The sequence below is a fragment of the Anabrus simplex genome, chromosome 1 (assembly GCF_040414725.1).
Source record: "Anabrus simplex isolate iqAnaSimp1 chromosome 1, ASM4041472v1, whole genome shotgun sequence".
Taxonomy (NCBI): Eukaryota; Metazoa; Arthropoda; class Insecta; order Orthoptera; family Tettigoniidae; genus Anabrus; species Anabrus simplex.
This window is the reverse complement of record NC_090265.1, coordinates 1492480389-1492493294: the sequence shown is the minus strand read 5'-3', so window position 1 is coordinate 1492493294 and position 12906 is coordinate 1492480389. Positions and strand designations below refer to the sequence as shown.

At 37.7% G+C, this 12906-nt stretch overlaps 1 protein-coding gene across 1 annotated transcript in view; it reads right to left on the bottom strand.

Annotated features, from left to right (window-relative positions):
* fbp (fructose-1,6-bisphosphatase) overlaps positions 1–12906 on the bottom strand; it is a 114770-nt gene that overhangs the window by 7017 nt on the left and 94847 nt on the right. The window lies entirely within an intron of this gene.

Here is a 12906-nt window from a genome sequence, read left to right as displayed (position 1 = left end):
AGACCAAGACGACGATGGTTAAACTCAGTTTCTAACGATTGAAAGATAAAGAGGTATAGAACTAAATGAGGCCACAGCACTAGTTGCAAATAGAGGATTGTGGCGATTTTTAGTAAATTCACAGAGGCTTGCAGACTGATCACTGAAAGGCATAACAGTCTATAATGATAATGTACTGTATGTATGTATGTATGTATGTATGTATGTATGTATGTATGTATGAGGACCTCAATGTAAGAAAGAGCACTGGATGAAAAATAATTGTATTCAATTTGTGTAATAATATTATAGTAGTAAATAACATCCAAAATTAAGGAAGAGCTGTATAATGTAGCAAAAACAAGAGAGAGTATGGTTGGAAAACCAAAGAAAAGTACAGTAGAGTCTCGATTATCCGACCTAAACGGGACCTGGAGTACGTCGGATCACCGAAAATGTCGGATAATACAGAATTACTTTGAAAATGAACTGAAACAAAGAGGAAGGCTATACTCTAGTACTAACACAATGACATGTTTTACGGTACTCTATTTATTGAATTATAAATTCAATTGTACAGTATTGAACGAAAACATTCCAGATGTCTTACGAAAAGAAACTTTTCTCCACAGATATTATGCTGCATAATGCCGTACAATTTTTCCACCAATCAAGCCACCCAGCATTGGCAGGAAAATTAGGGTCCCCTTAATTAAACTTCTTCTGGAAATACACAGCCTTTTCCTGCAGAATGGGGCCAGATATTGGCAGGCCCTTTTCCCGGTGTTGAGATAACCAAAGAAATAGTGCTTCACTTACTTTTTCGTATTCACATTTTTTCAATGTTTTTCTCTGCTCTGGTAGAGCACCACTTTTGAAATTCTTCCCTCTGTTTTTTTCCAGTCTCCCACTGTAACACATCCGACACCATAATCTGAAGCAACATTTTGAAGAATTTTTGCCCAGTGACTTAAATGCACTCAACTTGTCTTCCAGAGAAACAATCAGTTTCTTCCATGTACTCGCTATACTCACAGAGGATATGAAAATTATAACATCCGCACCCAACCAATACTACAATGAACAATGACTGAAGACTCACTGCACCTGTCCTTGAGAGAAAAAAAAACTGTCCTACCGCCAGCGGTCAGGCCAGTGCTTGTCCCATGGACGCGCCCTCCACACCGGGTCTGCCTGAATTTAATCTCCACCAAAAGTTCCAATTAAGTCTACCTGTGTCGGATAACACGAAATGTCGGATAAGCGAAAGTCGGATGAGCGAGACTCTACTGTAATGAGAAAGATGGCTAAAAAAAACTAGAAGTACGCTGATGAGTAATTAAATAAGAGATACCTAGCTAGTAGATTATAATGTCCCCTTTTGCCCTGTCGATTACAGTGATATGGTGTGACATGGACTCCACAAGGTATCGAAGGTGTCAGGGAGTCATACTAACCCATGACAGTAGATTATCAAGGAGGAGTCTGGACTACCGCTGCCTCTGCTCATGCGCTGAGGCCAGATGCTGGGCGCTCACACCCCCCGCGGGGGCCCCCGCAAATCCATGCATTGGCAGAAGGAATACGCTACATCTATTATGTTTTGTTTTGTTTTGTATTGTATCTTTTACTGAAGGTTAATGTGATCATAAGTTATGAATTTCATTATGGTCCATATTGACAAATGATTACTATCAAAGGGTAGGAAGGGTCCACCTATTCAATATTATTAGTTTGTATATTGTCTTATAAAACTGGGACTAGTTTCGACCCCATATGTATTGGGTCTTCTTCAGCCACGCCTCAACTAGAAGACATAAGAATACATATAACCAATAATGATATAAACACCGATATGACACTGATATGAGAGCGAGTGGGTTTGAACTCTATTGTCCATAAATGAGTGGTTAATTCTTACAATTCTTATTTACAGATTTTTTCTACCTATCTGCTATCATTTGCCACCATTTATTTTATCTTTATTAGCTCTCAAATTGTTGATGTTTGTGTCAGGAAGGGCATCCAGCCGCAAAACATCACGTTGGACGATGCATGCAAGGTAGGTAGTATTATCATGTGCCTCAGGGGCTCACAACTTGTAACTTATGACGTATTACTTTTATCAGCCTGACATTTGAGAATGAGGCAACGGCTGCTAGACAAGACGGCTCTATTTGTATAGACCTATGTAGAGAGCTACCTCAGGGGCTCACAACTTGTAGCTTATGACCTATTAATCTTATCAGCCTGACGTTCAGGAACTGAGACAACGGCTGGTATGCAAGATGGCTGGTATACTCTATTCATAGACATAACTAGAGAGCTGCTCAGGGGCTCACAACTTGTTGTAACTTATGATCCATTAGTTTTATCAGCCTAACATTCGAGGGCTGCTATGCAAGAGAGTTGCTGTACTCTATTCGTATAGACCTAACTAGAGAGCTACCTCACTAGAACTTTAAGTGTAATAACCATTTATATAAATTCGGCTCTGAGCATTCTAAATCTGCAATAAAAATACTATGTTTTGAAGGTGGTCAGCAGATTTACTGCTAGCTTCAGTTTTAAGCTCGCTACCCTCCTTGACTACATTCAACCAACCATTTTCGAGATATTGTCCATTTAAACCCAGAATTTTGACAAATTCAAGTCAGAACTCAATATATCAGCTTATTGTTACATTCTGAGACAGAAAATAGTGGAAATGTCAAAGGGCCTACCTAAATGGTTTCTTTGATGAGATGGCATGAAATTTGGGAGATACAACTAAGGCAATTCTCTTCCGTTAATAACAGGGGATCAGGAGGTCTGAGATGGCTAAGATGGCTTGCTGTCTTACCTTAAGCTGAAACAGAGGCAAAGTCTTGACACATTCAGAGTAAGGGAGTTGTAATGTGTTTATGAATACAGCACATCTCCAGAGGAATCTCGGGAACATGGTGGCTTAGGACCATGCTGTAGATAACACTCAGAGTTCGGTGGCTGTGTAGCTGTTAGTCTATATTCGAGAGATGATAGGTCGATAACTCATGCTTGGTGGCTACGCCAAGATGCTGTGCTAATAACTTTAAACTAATAAATAACATGTTGTAAACATCTTATACGACATACTTAGTATTGAATAGATTGAACTTTTCCTCAATTCCAATTGTGAAGATGCTGTGCTTTAACCTGGGTGTAATGTGGTAGGGTACATATAGGTCTCTTGAACTGACTAAGCGACCGCTGCTCATTTAGGGTTAGCCCTAGTTCCAGGAAAGACAGAAAATATTTCTGCTCCATAGACCCGTTCTCTTATGCGGGATCGGGGAAGAGATGAATTTGAGTGTTTAACGCTAACCTCAGATGAGGATGAATTGAATGATGGCGAATGAAAATGGGAAGAGAAAGGGTGCTGACACATAGCCTGCTCCTTTTGAATAAGACCCAGGGTTGACTGCTAGATACTTTATGTCCCTCTCCGAGGTTACCGTTACATTGTTGTATACCCCCCACGAAAAGGCTTGGAATTTAATCGAGGCTTGAAATTGTGTACTACTACCGCTCTTAGCTTGCCGACTAACATTCCGATAATGAACTACGTTTTCTAGTATTGGGACTCAAACCAGCTAACTTAGGTAGTACGACAATAGATGAATGAATTTTCACGGTTTTATTATTACCGTTTCTATGGGGTCGGAGATGAGGTGTCGTGCATTAGAACGGATCCGAACCCAGTCACAAGAGCTAAACAACAATTGGTTTACAGATCTGATAGTGGTGATACAAGGGGGAATTAAGAATTGTTAGGAACAGGAGAGCAGGAGGTGTGAGACGGCTTGCTTGTTTACTTACAGTTGACCATATGACTTCTATGCACATTCTGCTGTTCTAATACATGCTCGCAGTGCTCTTGAGTTTAGTGTTTGCGTAAATCAAGTTTATAACTGCTAATGACTTTTGACCATGTCTGTGCGTCTAGGTTTGCCCTAGGTGGAGGAAAGAAAGAAAATATTCCTGTTCATTGGTAGTGTTTTCTTATACAGGATCGGGAATGAAGTGCAATGAATTTGAATGTTTGATGCAAACCTCAGATGAAGGTGAAATAAATGATGGTGAGTGAAACTGGGATCCTACCCCTGTCGAATACTAAGCCGATGCTAGTGCTCGACACTTTATCTTGCTATCGGAAGTTACTCGTACATTGTCCTGTACCCGCCATGAAAAGGTTCGGAATTTAATCCAGACTTGAAATTACTCTGCCGACTAACATTCTGATAATTAAGATTTCTTTTACTACCGGGACTCGAACTGCCTAACTTCGGCGTTAGATCGAAAAAGAAAAGAAAAAATCTCTTGATGAATGGGTTATTTTTCTCCCTTAACATTCCCATTTCTATAGGGTCTGAGATGAGGTGACATCAATTCGAATGGATTTGAACTCAGTCTCAAGAACTAAAACTGCTTCATTTGCAGACCCACCTGAATTATTATTATTATTATTATTATTATTATTATTATTATTATTATTATTATTATTATTATTATTATTATTAAAAAGTGCATCGCAATTAGGAAATATCACGGTAGTAATGGTCACTTACAGTAGTGTGATAATAAGGTAAAGTTAAAACATAATTACCCAACAACAACAACAACAAAACAAAAGTACAAGTAATTCCATTTGAAAGAAAATATTACAATAAATATTACTAGTTTAACATTCTTAAGTATATTCAGTGCTTAACATACTATACGTTGAGCTTACTTCTAGCTTAACATTACAAGTAATAATAAAGTAAAGTTAAAACCTAACTACCTACAAACACAACTACAACAACTAGAGTACTGGTATAACAAGCAATTCTATGGAAAAAAAATACAACGAGAAATATTACTAGTTTAACATTCTAAATCCCACATCATCATATACAATTTAAGTATTTCCAGTGCTTAACACTACAGCTTACAATAATACTATAGGTTGAGCTTACTAGCTTAGCATAACAAGTTATAATAAAGTAAAGTTGAAACTTAACTATAGAACAACAACAACAACAACAACAAGAGTACAACAAGAAATTCAATAGAAAGACAATGTTACAAGAAATACTACTAGTTTAAAATTCCAAATCCAGCATAAATATGAATTCTGGAGGTGATATAAGAGGGAACCAAGGCTCGTTAGGAACAGGAGAGCAGGATGTGTGAAATGTCTTGGTCGCTCACCTACAGGTGTAAGGTCGAACCGTATGACTTCTATACACATTTTGCTAATGAGTGGTCTTGAGCTGTTTGTCTCATAACTGATATTCTTTCCCAAATGGCTTTGAATCTTACTTGTATTACTTCTGGGCTGAATGGCTCAGACGGTTGAGGCACCGGCCTTCTGACCCCAACATGGCAGGTTCGATCCTGACTCAGTTCGATGGTGTTTGCAGGTGCTCAAATTTGACAGCCCCAGGCTGAGTGGCTCAGACGGTTGAGCCACTGACCGTCTGACCCCCCAAATTGGCAGGTTCGGTCCTGGCTCAGTCCGGTGGTATTGGAAGGTGCTCAAATGCGAAAGCCTTGTGTCTGTAGATTTACTGGCACGTAAAAGAACTCCTTTTGACTAACTTACTGCACCTCGTCATTTCCAAAAACTGTCGAGAAGTAGTTAGTGGGACATAAAACTTAAAGAACTATGCAATCTGATGATGACACAACGTCCTTTATCCGAGGTGCTCCGTCTTTGTTTACTCTCAGTCCACTATGAAGAGGTATGGAATTTAATCTAGGTTTGAAATTGTATACTACCACCTCTCTTCTGGCCAAGTAATTGAAAAATGCTGTGAGATAATAAGTTATGTTAAGGTCCTGGGTGTTGACATCAATGATGGTACCAACATTTTAATAATGAACCTTATTTTTTCCTACCACCAGGACTCGAACTGGCTAGCTTTAGTGATAGATCAAAAAGACAACGCTTAACGACCATGACTAAATAAATTATTGAATGAATGAATTTTTGCTCTATAATTCCCGTTTCTATGGGGTTGAAGATGAGTTTCTAAGTGGATGAAGATTTTACAGCCAGATGTTCTTCCCAACGCCAAACTTTAGAGAAGTTAATATGAGAGGAAATTAATGAAAATGGTTAAAGAAGTGGAAGGAGGCGACTGTCACCTATGAGAAGGTACACAGCCTCCCAGCAATTGCCTGGTGTGAAAGTAGGAAAGCACTGAAAACTACCTTTAGGGCTGGGGCTTGAATGCAAGTTAACGGCTATGTGACACAAGCGGCGTAACCAACTCACTAATAACATACATATTATACATTCAATTATACCTATCTATAAGCAAGGGAACATACAACAACTATACTTCACTGATCAGGAAATGTGTTTACTGACTTGGAAAGGAGGGTGCAGGAGTACTGGTAAGTTGGATGAAAACCAGTGTGGTTTCAGACCACAGAGGAATTGTCAGGATCAGATATTCAGTAAGCCAAGTAATTGAAAAATGCTATGAGATAATAAGTTATGGTAAGGTTCTGGGGATTGACATCAATGATGGTACTTGTACTCGACCAGTCTACGCAAGACCTGTTACAGGTGGGTTATTGGCTTCAAGGGGACAGATGTTTTACCCCTGGATGAGGTTATGTCCTCAGACCATTGACTCCAATCAGTAACATTTATGTTGACAATTGGGGTACAGTGAGAATTGATGGTAGATTGAATCCCTGGTTCAAGTTACTTACAGGCTATAATCTTTCACTTTTGTTGTCCGTCAACTTCTGGCTCGGTGAGGAAAACAACGCGAAGCTACGTCACTCCTCATTTCCCTAGTACGCCTCTTCAGTGATGCCTAGTCTATCTGTGACAACTAATCGCGGAATTGTTGAGGAACCAACCAGCCTTCAGGCTGAAGACTGAACATACATACATTACATACATACATAGTTTACATGGATCATATACTGAAAGATATAAAGTAGCAGGGAGGGCTACAATTCGGTGGAGCAGTTTGGCCTTTGTCGATGATTTGGTCCTAATAGCAGATTGTGCTGAAAGCCTGTAATCTAATCTAATCTAAAATCGAATATCTTGGAATGGTTTTTGGAGATGAAGAGGTGCCAGAATTTAGTCCCGCAGGAGTTCCTTTACGTGCCAGTAAATCTACCAACACAAGGCTTTCATATTTAAGCACCTTTTTTCTTCCACTATGTTGAAAAGAAAATTAATGTAGTCAATCAATCAATCAATCAATCAATCAATCAATCAATCAATCAATCAATCAATCAATCAATCAATCAATCAATCAATCAATCAATCAGTACTGATCTGCATTTAGAGCAGTCGCCCAGGTGGCAGATTCCCTATCTGTTGATTTCCTAGCCTTTTCTTAAATGATTGCAAAGAAATTGGAAATTTATTGAACATCTGCCTTGGTAAGTTATTCCAATTGCTAACTCCCCTTCCTAAAAAGGAATATTTGCCCCAATTTGTCCTCTTGAATTCCAACTTTATCTTCATATTGTGATCTTTCCTACTTTTAAAGACACCACCCAAATTTATTCGTCTACTGATGTCCTCCCACGCCATCTCTCCACTGAGAGCCGGAACATACCACTTACAGGTCATAAAATTGACAGTACATAAAACAATAAAGGTGTTTTATAATCCACCTATTCAATACTTTTATTTTCACTTATAGTGGTTATATAAACAGACTATCAGTTAAATGGGACATGTTTCGCCCTCAATTTGGGGCATCTTCAGCCTAAAACAATCTTCAAGAGTACATCTAATATTAAATATGGAAGCTAAAAGTTTAGCCAGTTATTAAAATTCGGAATATAAAAATGTGAAAAATGATACATTATACAAACATGTTCATGGAAACACAGTCAATGATTAAAACTATGATCTTGTCAGAGACTAAAACTTCTTCCATTAAAATTCCAATTAAAATAGTTCACGCCCTCCTGTCGTTGGCATTATGTTATTATCACTCTGATATTCCATTAACATTTTTAAATGAACCATTTTAATTGGAATTTTAATGGAAGAAGTTTTAGTCTCCGACAAGATCATAGTTTAATCATTGACTGTGTTTTCATGAACATGTTTGTATAATGTATCATTTTTTACATTTTTATATCCCGAAGTTTAATAACTGGCTAAACTTTTAGCTTCCATATTTAATATTAGATGTATTCTTGAAGATTGTTTTTAGGCTGAAGATGCCCTAAATTGAGGGCGAAACATGTCCCATTTAACTGATAATCTGTTTATGTAACCACTATAAGTGAAAATAAAAGTATTGAATAGGTGGATTATAAAACACCTTTATTGTTTTAAGAACTGTAAATTTTCAATACGGACCAAAAATGAGATTTATAACATGTAATATGTAACATACCACTTAGTCGAGAGCTCGTCTCCTTTCTCCCAAGTATTCCCAGCCCAAACTTTGCAACATTTTTGTAACGCTACTTTTTTGTCGGAAATCGCTCAGAACAAATCGAGCTGCTTTTCTTTGGATTTTTTCCAGTTCCTGAATCAAGTAATCCATACACTGGAACATACTCTAGTTGGGGTCTCACCAGAGACAAATATGCTCTCTCCTTTACATCCTTACTACAACCCCTAAATACCCTCATAACCATGTGCAAAGATCTGTACCCTTTATTTACAATCATATTTATGTGATTACCCCAATGAAGATCGTTCCTTATATTAATACCTAGGTGTTTACAATAATCCCCAAAGGGAACTTTCACCCCATCAACACAGTAATTAAAACTGAGAGGACTTTTCCTATTCGTGAAACTCACAACCTGACTTTTATCCCCGTTTATCATCATACCATTGCCTACTGTCCATTTCACAACATTATCGAGGTCATTTTGCAGTTGCTCACAATCTTCTAACTTATTTATTACTCTGTACAAAATAACATCTGCGAAAAGCCTTATCTCTGATTCAACTTCTTTACACATATCATTGATATATATAAGAAAACATAAAGGTCCAATAATACTGCCTTGAGGAATTCCCCTCTTAATTATTACAGGGACAGATAAAGCTTCACCTACTCTAATTCTCTGAGTTCTATTTTCTAGAAACAGAGCCACCCATTCAGTCACTCTTTTGTCAAGTCCAATTGCACTCTTTTTTGCCAGTAGTCTCCCATAAATAATAATAATAATAATAATAATAATAATAATAATAATAATAATAATAATAATAATAATAATAATAATAATAATAATAATAATAATAATCGTATGGCCTCAGCTACCATGTGCAGACATTTCGATTTGATGCCATCTGGCTGTCTGCTCGTCAATTTCGACGTTCCGTTTTACTCTAGGTCCGCTAGATGGCAGACAGAGTAAACCGGATCTCTCTTGGGCGTCTATGGCTGAGATTTAATTAATTTTGTTGGGTAAATACCAAATGTATCACCAGAGATTTTTTACATGCTGACATCGTACGACATGGAGTGTCGAATGGACTTTATTCCGCCCTTCAAAAATCCGACTACCTCTGCTGGGTTTGAACCCACTATCTTGGGATCTGGAGGCCGACACTCTACCACGGATCCATAATCTACCCTATCAAATGTCTTAGACAGGTCAATCACGATACAGTCCAATTGACCTCCTGAATCCAGGATATCTGCTATATCTTGCTGGAATCCTACAAGTTGGGCTTCAGTGGAATAACCTTTCCTAAACCCAAACTGCCTTCTATCAAACCAGTTATTAATTTTTCAAACATGTCTTATATAATCAGAAATAATGCTTTTCCAAAGCTTACATACAATGCATGTCAAACTGACTGGCCTGTAATTTTCTCCTTTATGTCTATCACCCTTTCCTTTATATACAGGGGCTACTATAGCAACTCTCCATTCATTTGGTAAAGTTCCTTCATGCAAACAATAATCAAACAAGTACTTCAGATATGGTACTATATCCCAACCCATTGTCTTTAGTGTATCCCCCAAAATCTTATCAATTCCAGCTGCTTTTCTAGTTTTCAAATTTTGTATCTTACTGTAAATGTCATTGCTGTCATAGGTAAATTTTAATACTTCTTTATTATTAGTCACCTCTTCTATCTGGACATTATCCTTGTAACCAACAATCTTTACCTACTGCTGACTGAATACTTCTGCCTTTTGAAAATCCTCACATACACACTCCCCTTGTTCATTAATGATTCCTGGAATGTCCTTCTTGGAACCTGTTTCTGCCTTAAAGTACCTATACATACTCTTCCATTTTCACTAAAATTTGTATGGCCACCAATTATGCTTGCCATCGTGTTATCCTTAGCTGACTTCTTTGCTAGATTCAATTTCCTAGTAAGTTCCTTCAATTTCTCCTTACTTCCACAGCCATTTCTACCTCTGTTTCTTTCCAACCTGCACCTCCTTCTTAGTCTCCTTACTTCCCTGTTATAATATAGTGGATCTTTACCATTCCTTACCACCTTTAAAGGTACAAACCTATTTTTGCATTCCTCAACAATTTCTTTAAACCCATCCCAGAGTCTGTTTACATTTTTATTTACCGTTTTTTACCGATCATAATTACTTATTAAAAACTCCCTCATGCCTGTTTTATCAGCCATATGGTACTGCCTAATAGTCCTAATTTTAATCTCTTTCTTTCTTTCACATTTATTTTTAATTACCACAAAAACAGCTTCATGATCACTAATACCTAATACCTGAGAACGTGAGTTACATTCCTCCCCCACTAACCGTGGAAAAAAAAGAAGATAACAGCATTAACATTTAAATGTTCATCTTTTGATATTTTTAAACCATTGAAATTGAAAATGTATTCCGGATCCAAATGGTCACCCTCATTGGAGGACGGATGATTTATTTCTTTAATAAATCTCTCCCCCTTCAGTTTCTCTATAGAGCTCATCTGGTTTTACCAGCACCACATCCAGAATATTCTTCCCTCTAGTTGGTTCCATCACTTTCTGAATCAGGTGCCCTTCCCATATTAACTTATTTGCCATTTGTTAGTCATGCTTCCTGTCATTCACATTACCTTCCCAATTAAAATTTGGTAAATTGAGATCACCCGCTACAATCACGTTCCTTTCCTTATTGTTTCCCACATAGCTGATTATCTTATCAAATAATTCTGAATCAGCATCTGCGCTACCCTTTCCTGGTCTGTACACTCCAAAGACATCAAGTTGTCTATTATCTTTAGAGATAAGCCTTGCCCCTAGAATTTCGTGTTTGTCATCTTTAACTTTTTTGTAGCTTACAAATTCTTCTTTCATGAGAATGAATACTCCCCCTCCTACCATTTCTATCCTATCTCTACAATACACCCTCCAGTTCCATGAGAAAATTTCTGCATCCATTATATCATTTCGTATTAAATAAAGTGTTGAGCAGTCAACCCTTGGTCTTATTCGAAAGGAGCAGGCTATGTATTGGCACCCTTTCTCTTCCTAGTTTCATTCGCCATCATTCAATTCATCCTCATCTGAGGTTAGCGTCAAACACTCATATTCATCTCTTCCCCGATCCCGCATAAGAGAACGGGTCTATGGAGCAGAAATATTTTCTGTCTTTCCTGGAACTAGGGCCAACCCTAGACGAGCAGCGGTCGCTTGGTCAGTTCAAGAGACCTACATATACCCTACTGCATTACACCCAGGTTAAAGCACAGCATCTTCACAATTGGAATTCAGGAAAAGTTCAACCTATTCAATACTATGTATGTCGTATAACATGTTTACAACATGTTATTTATTAGTTTAAAGTTATTAGCTCAGCATCTTGGCGTGGCCACCAAGCAAGAGTTATCTACCGAATATAGACTAACAGCTACGAATAGAACGTGGACCAATACAAACCTGGATCTCCAACATTGTATCAATTCTATGGCAATTCATGGATACCACTACAAACTCTGCAAAACTGGGATCTTTCATGAACCTGACGATAGTTGTGTGTGTGCACTGTGTGATATGACTTGTCCTCGTTACCATGTTGTGGAATGCTCTAAGAGAAATAGGCCTGTAATAGATTTATGCTTAAATGATATGTAATTGCTTTATATAAACAAATTGTGTGCTCTCTTAAATTAATTAAATAAACTCTTCTTTTCTTATCCCAGAATAGATGTTTTCTTGAAATAAAAATTTTAAAGACCTTATTTACGCGCACCATGCAATTCTAAATTTCTTTCTTCTTACACTTCTTCTCCTCCTTCTAAACTCTGAATGGTCTAAGATTAAACTACAGGAGAAGTAATTACATTTTTGCAGAGGAAAGAGAGATAAGTATGGACCATCTCGGTCTGAAATTATATAAGAGTAATATCTAACGAAGAGCTGAAACTCTAACTTCTTGAACAGAGAAATATGTGCCACCATAGTCTACTAAATGTGAAACACTGACTTGTAATCTCAACAAGCAAACGCACGCTTTATATATGTGTTTAATGGGGACAAGTATTTTCAAACTACTTTCTAAAACCTAGCAGGCCAACATCTCAATTTCCAGGTTCACAGCTCGCTAACATTTTGGCAACAAGTTCATATTTTGCAGGCCCGGGGATAGGCTGGTCAACCTTCGGCCATGCGTGTTAACCTATATTCCCCGTGAGACTCATTGACCTCTAAAGGCTTGGTAGAAACTTGCGCTGCCAACATCTGTCTGGCTTCCTGACTGGAACACTTTCACGACAAAGTGAGCTAACTGTCTGGCATATTTTCCATACAGATGTGTAGTAGTAATTTTTTACACACATCTAACTCGCATCTGCTAATATAATAAAATAATATAATGTCACACCTAGCCAAAAAGAAAAAATATATAACAAAGCAAATTTGCTCACACCTTTCATTACGTACCATTGGGCATTCGAAAAGTACTGTAGTAGGTTTGAACCAGTGGTGTATGTTGGGTT